Source organism: Trachurus japonicus, chromosome 11 (assembly GCF_045865225.1).
Source record: "Trachurus japonicus isolate A0001 chromosome 11, Traja_1.0".
NCBI lineage: Eukaryota > Metazoa > Chordata > Actinopteri > Carangiformes > Carangidae > Trachurus > Trachurus japonicus.
In genome coordinates, this window is record NC_140917.1 from 27,035,205 (window position 1) to 27,041,442 (window position 6,238).

Here is a 6,238-nt window from a genome sequence, read left to right on the forward strand (position 1 = left end):
GATTGGTAAATTAAATTCACACATTCACTTGAGTTTGGCAGTTCTCCATCATCTTTTGTGGAGTGAACAAAACTGAGACAAAGCAGGTTCTAGAAATAGCTGATGTGTAAAATTAAATAACATATCATAAGCTAAGTTAATTTTATTTTGAAGATAGCAGGTTTTCTTCTATTATAGATGTTTAAATTTTAGGGTTGAAAAAGTAGTGGCTTTTTAATGGTCTTGGAATAAAAAAAACAAACAGTTTTCAATAGAAGCAACACCCTTTAGCTTATTCCAAACCATTACTCTCTGTACAGTAATGTCTCTCCTCTCTGCTTCTCATCCGTCTCTTGTAGAGAATCTATTGCTACATAAAGGAACCTCTTGTAGAGTCAAACCTATTTTCCTAGCTCCAAATAATAACAATGAATGTACTTAGAGTCTGCGTGGTTTGTAAAGTTGTATAGGCTATCCATCCAGTACATTTATACTCCTGTTTGCTTCATGTGTACAGCCTTTTCTTCTCATTTTAGGTGTTTGTTTTATTTTTCCTCTTATTTATAGGCTTTAACAGTTGCAGAAAGTATTATGTTTCCTTCTTTTAATATTTCATTGACATAGATATTTGTCCACATCACAGCTGATATCATTAATCCTTTCACTGATTAACATCAGATAAATGAGTCTACAGTTGTCTTTCTCTGGGTGTTGGCTACTGTAGTTCTAGGAGACATGATTTTTTTTCACACTGGTTGCAAAGAGTAGTCATTTTTTCAGTTCTGGTCATGCTTGTGAGATGTGCTGTAACATAAGAGCTGTGTGTGTATATATGGTGGTTGCTTTGGTGTGTGACGTTGTTTGCCGTTAGATTTTTGTCCTCTGCTTAAACCCTCGGTCTGATCTTTCTGTCCTCGCAGAGTTGTCCTGTAAAATCCTCCCATGAGTTTGACTCACTAACTCACTGGTGCAGTGCCACTTGGAAGCAATGAGGCTAAGGTTGTTTGAGTGTTGCTTCTGTTCCTACTTTCAGTGATTGTATTATTACACAGCTGTGTGGTTTTTTTCTCTCCCAGTTTTATAAATGACAGCTTCTGGTTTACATGGCACTCTGTTGGCTTCAGCAGGCATATGGGTCCTGTTCCTATTCATAGATGAACCTTTCTGAAGCATCACTTTGTCCAAGAAAGTGAGTCTGTCATGCCAATGTCCGCAGTTACCTGCAGCCATGTGACAATATAAGCTTGGCTATATTGTCGTTGTTTTTAACTACAAGTCTGAATCATAGAGTACACATTTGAATACAAACCTGAGGAAAGAGCCATCATCTCTCATGTCCACCACATGCGGCTACTTTGTGTTTTGGTTCTTTTAGTGTCTTGTTTTCTTCAGGCAGTCCCTCAGCAGCCACTTTGTTGTTTTGACTTTGGTCCTGACTTCAGCATTTGAATGACTATTGTATGGATCGCTGTGGAAGTTTGTTCAGGATCCCAGGAGGATGAATCATAACCAGTTTAGTTGATCCCCTGACTACTCCTCTACCGGCACCAGCAGATCAAAGTTTTTACTCATTCAGTGATATGGTACAAAAATCCAGGTCCAGACGATCAATATTCATTTAACAATTCTTTTACTTTCCACCTTGTGCCACCATCAAATCAAATCTTAGTTTGCCCAACAGTTTGGTTTACGACCAAATGCTCGCCAAAGTACTAACATTCCTATCCACCTCAGATGTACTTACAGTGATGAATATCAAATGCTAGCATGCTAACACACTAAGTAGGTGAACATGGTAAAAGTCCAGCCACTAAATATCAGCATGTTAGCTTTGTCGTAATAAGCATGTTAGCATGTTGATGTTGGCACAGTTTCACAGAGTCCCAAGCCTGGCTGTGGACTCTTGTTTTGCATATTGAAACTTTGTGGCTGAATGTGACTCATTTAATTACTCAACGCTCTAAACTGCTGGTGGAGCTGGGAAACAGCCTCCGAACCAGCTAGAATGTGACGCAGCTGCATCCGGTGGACATTTGGGGTTTTACATGGGGCCATAGTAAATATGGCTTCAACAGAAGGTAACTGTTACTGAGCTTCACCAAACCAGTGGCATCCAGTTGATCTACACGCATCCAATCATGCAAGACTGGTGGGTATTTTTGTATTTTTTCAAAGCATTTCTAGTCTTCGGAATAACTTGGCTTTTTATTTACCAACTTGGAAAAAACTACCTCAGAACAGTGACAGGTGCTAGCTAATATTAGCCCTAATTTATAATAATGGTAACAAAATCAAAAATTGTAGTGACCAAACCAACACGAGCCAATATCACGTAAGAGCACTGTTCTTTTCTTGAACCTTAATAAATGGAAAACCAAGTAATCATGTATGACTGGTTGGTTGCTTTAGTTGGTTACACTTTATAGGGGACCAAATTTTTGTAATTGGGAGTCTCATTGTTTTCTGTAACTCCTTCATTTTTCCAAAGATGGCAACAAAAATAGCCCAGAGCAATCTAGGACTCATTCTTGTGGTAATTACTAATAAACTGTGGTCATGACCGGATCATATATTGACAAATGTGCCGTTGTAATTACCATCCACTATGAGTGTGTGTTCATATTCCAGCAAAGTTTTGATGGTATTGAAAGATGTCTGTAGTGGCAGTGCAGGTGTTTTTGGATAGATGTATGTACAGCAATAATGTCAGAGGGTGAGTTGTGGATTACTGGCAATCACTTGTTCTTTTATACACCAGTCTATACTCTTTACAAGGTCAAGGCAACTCTCAACAACCATCTTAGACTTTAAGAGTTAGTAGGACAATACTCAAGCAAATGGGTAGATAAACATATAGAAGCAGCTTTTCTGTTTCTGTTTTACCAGAATGTGGAAATATTAGGGTTTCATACTGGATAGAGCCACTCCATGAGATCAAATGCCTACATTTCTCTGCCGTGTTGTTATCCCAGTACTGCAATAAAATCAGGGTGGATGTCCCTGTCTCTTACTCAGTTCATTTCCGCTTTTCCTATGATTAGCCAGACTCGATGCCGTTTTTCGTTTAAGGGTTTAAGATATGGTTTTGCATGCAACAATTTACAAAGGGAATACACACATTTGAACAGACTTTACATTGTATCGAGCCATTGTAAACTTCAACAAAAGGTACATATGAGGTTGTGTGGCAATTAACTTCAGATTCTTGTCATTTAGTCTAAACTGAATACATCCGGTGTGTTTGTAGTCGATTTATGTGTGCCTTTTGTGGGATATCTCTCCTTTCCATCAGCCCCGACTTTGGGTTTCTGAGTCCTTTCAAACATGGAGGTTTTACAAAATCTGCTGCACCACATAGGAAAAAAAAAATCTTAATTATCATGCAACCTTGCGTGTAGATGCTGCATAGAACGATCAGTATTTGTGTTTTGCACTTTCAAAGCAGTCTCAAGACAAAAAAAAGCCCACGTGAGGTCGGGCAGAAAGTAAAAAGAAATGACGAGGTATTTTATGCTATCAATAGGAATTATAAGGAATAATATGACTTTGAAGAGCTTTTCTAAAAAGGTTGATATATCTATATATATTCATGAAGTACCTCATAAGCCTGATATATGCTGCATTGACTTTTTTCTTTAGTGTACTTCATATTGTCCAATAAAATTTTTAATTTTTCCCCTTTGGGAGGGTTGAAGGTCACTACAGGCTGTGCAAATGCCACATCCAGTTAATCTGATAGTCTGTTGTAACACAGGAGTACATTGTTCCTTGTGGCCAAATGAGAATGTGTCATTTATGCAATTTATATCTGCATCTCATCAGAATATTTCTAAGCTGTAGCCACATCGTTTTTTTTTTGTTTAGTTTTCTTTCTGTCTTTTTGTTTTTGCATATTCTCCATGTCTGTGTAGCCAAAAAAAAAATATTGGGTTCAGTTGACAAAGAGTTGATGTGCGTTGAGCATCCTGTGAGGCCCTGAGGTATAAAATGACTGTTGACTCAGGTATTGCCGTGTAAGGGCTGTATCTGTTTACTGTGTCCCTGTCCCAAACCCCCCCCACCCCCCCACCCTCCACACCTTTGTCTTAAAGTAGCCTTAGTTCTAGTGAGGTTCCTATTTGGCCTTAAACGTTGGAACAAATTATGCACTACACTTTGACAGACTTGACAGAGCTTGATTCCTGTTCAGACACATTTTTTTTAAAAAGTTTGTGTCGCATCATTGCCATGTTATCTACCTCCTATGAATGTAGGGGCTGTCCTGGAGTTGTAATCGACTGCAAAACCTTTGATTTTCTTGCTCATTTCAGAAAAAAACGACAATCATCTGTAGATTTTTGACAAAATATATAATACATCCCTCATCCACTCATTCATTCTTGCTTAGAATTAATTCCAGGACACTCCATTGTTCTCAATGCTTTTTTCCCTTCATTGGCCATTTTCATTTTATACCTTGTGTGATTTTTCATTGTAAGCCATGATGGAGAAGCAAAGTGACCAAAGTCTCTTGGCAAAGGCAGCCTTGCACAGCCGTGTGAATTCAAACCTCCCTTCATTTGTGTCATTTTGAGCTCAGTTTTGAGTTGTTTATTCTCTCTCTCTTTCTTTCTCTCTCTCTCTCTCTCTTTTCTCTTTCTCTCTCTCTCTTTTTCTCTCTCTCCTCCCTTATTTAAACCACGACATGCCAAAACTGAATTTGCTGTCATTCCTGTTCTGGTGAGGGTCTTCATGTTGCTGATTTAATTTGTTCACATCCACTGCTAAGCTCCTTGTTCTTGTTGTTGTAAAGTTGTAAGCTTTTGATTTCTATTTTACATTTCCTTATTTTTGTTAACAATTATGCTTACAGAACACAAGATATGCTGTAAACCCTGTTAGGACATAATGTGAATACGTATCACTTAATATAGTTCACTCTTTGGCTTGACTGTAAGTTGCATTAATTAATAAAAATGTTGAAAAGGTCCTCTTGTCTAATTTATTTATTTTTTGTTTATATGTAATTTGTTTAATAATGTCAAAGACAGCTTGATTATATTCAGATTCCTGTAGTAGTGCAGCAGTGACCAGGTCCTAGAGAGAAGCCAAGTGGAGTTAAGCCATGGTGGCTCAGTTACACTGCTTAACTTTTTTTTAGTCTTTATTTATGTTCAGCAATAAACAAAGTCTAATAGGTACATAGTGTAGAAGCAATCAGAAATCTCCAAATAGCAATACACGAATGAACTAAATATGAAAAAGAGGGAAAAAATAGTAATAAACAAAATAATAAAAGATAATCAAATAAATAAGAATAATAAAAGCTATATAAAGTGACAGACAAACATATGGTATTAGGAATAATACTTAAGGCCTAATAAACAATTCTTATCAATATATTTCAGTCTGTGTCCAAACTCTTTTTTTGTGTGTATGTCCAAATCATGGATCTACCGTATTATAATACATCCATGCATGTCCAAATTGCAATATACGTCATAGCGGCGCGACTAGATCGTCCGGAGCTTCGTTTCCCTGGTAACCGAGGATCCATCTGTTATGATTCTGCATCCCTGAAAACAAACAACATGACCAAGGATTACACAGTTTCAGTAAATAATGTGTTTCAACTTGGTTATGCAGTTAAAGGACCGTAACATCAAGATGCTATGTAAAAATGTATTCGGTTGCTTGGCAACATGAGCCGCAAGGTACCGTCGGGCGCAGCTGGTGACGCACGACATCAATCGCACTGGACTGGAAACGTTCTAATGCTCCATCGCTCGATGGAGGGCTGTTCCCTCTTTGAGCAGGGCCCCGGGCCCCGGCCCCCGGAGGATGTGGCCCCTGGATTGGGACACAGTTTGTGATTGGTGCAGTCAGTGACCTGTTGAGAAGAGGAACTGCAGAAGTAACGCGAGTACAGCGAGTAAATGGAGAGGTAAACTAACAATTAGCTAAACTAGCAATCAGGGAACATTTTGACATGTAAACTGCTAATTAAGGAAAATGGTATCAGCTTTGTATCCCCCACTCTCATTCTTACAACCTGTATCTATAGCCTTCTATGGAAGACTTATTAAATGTTACATATGACTTCAAAAAAGAAAACATTTCTCAGTCGTCTGCAGTCAGGCACTAAGTAGCCTACTGGCTGATCATCTCTGCTAGCAGACAGCTTAATGGTGCTATACACTTAAGTAGGTTATATAGCCTACCCCCAAAAGGTAGCCTTCCTAATAACCAGCCCTAACTTTACATTAGAATCACATACACA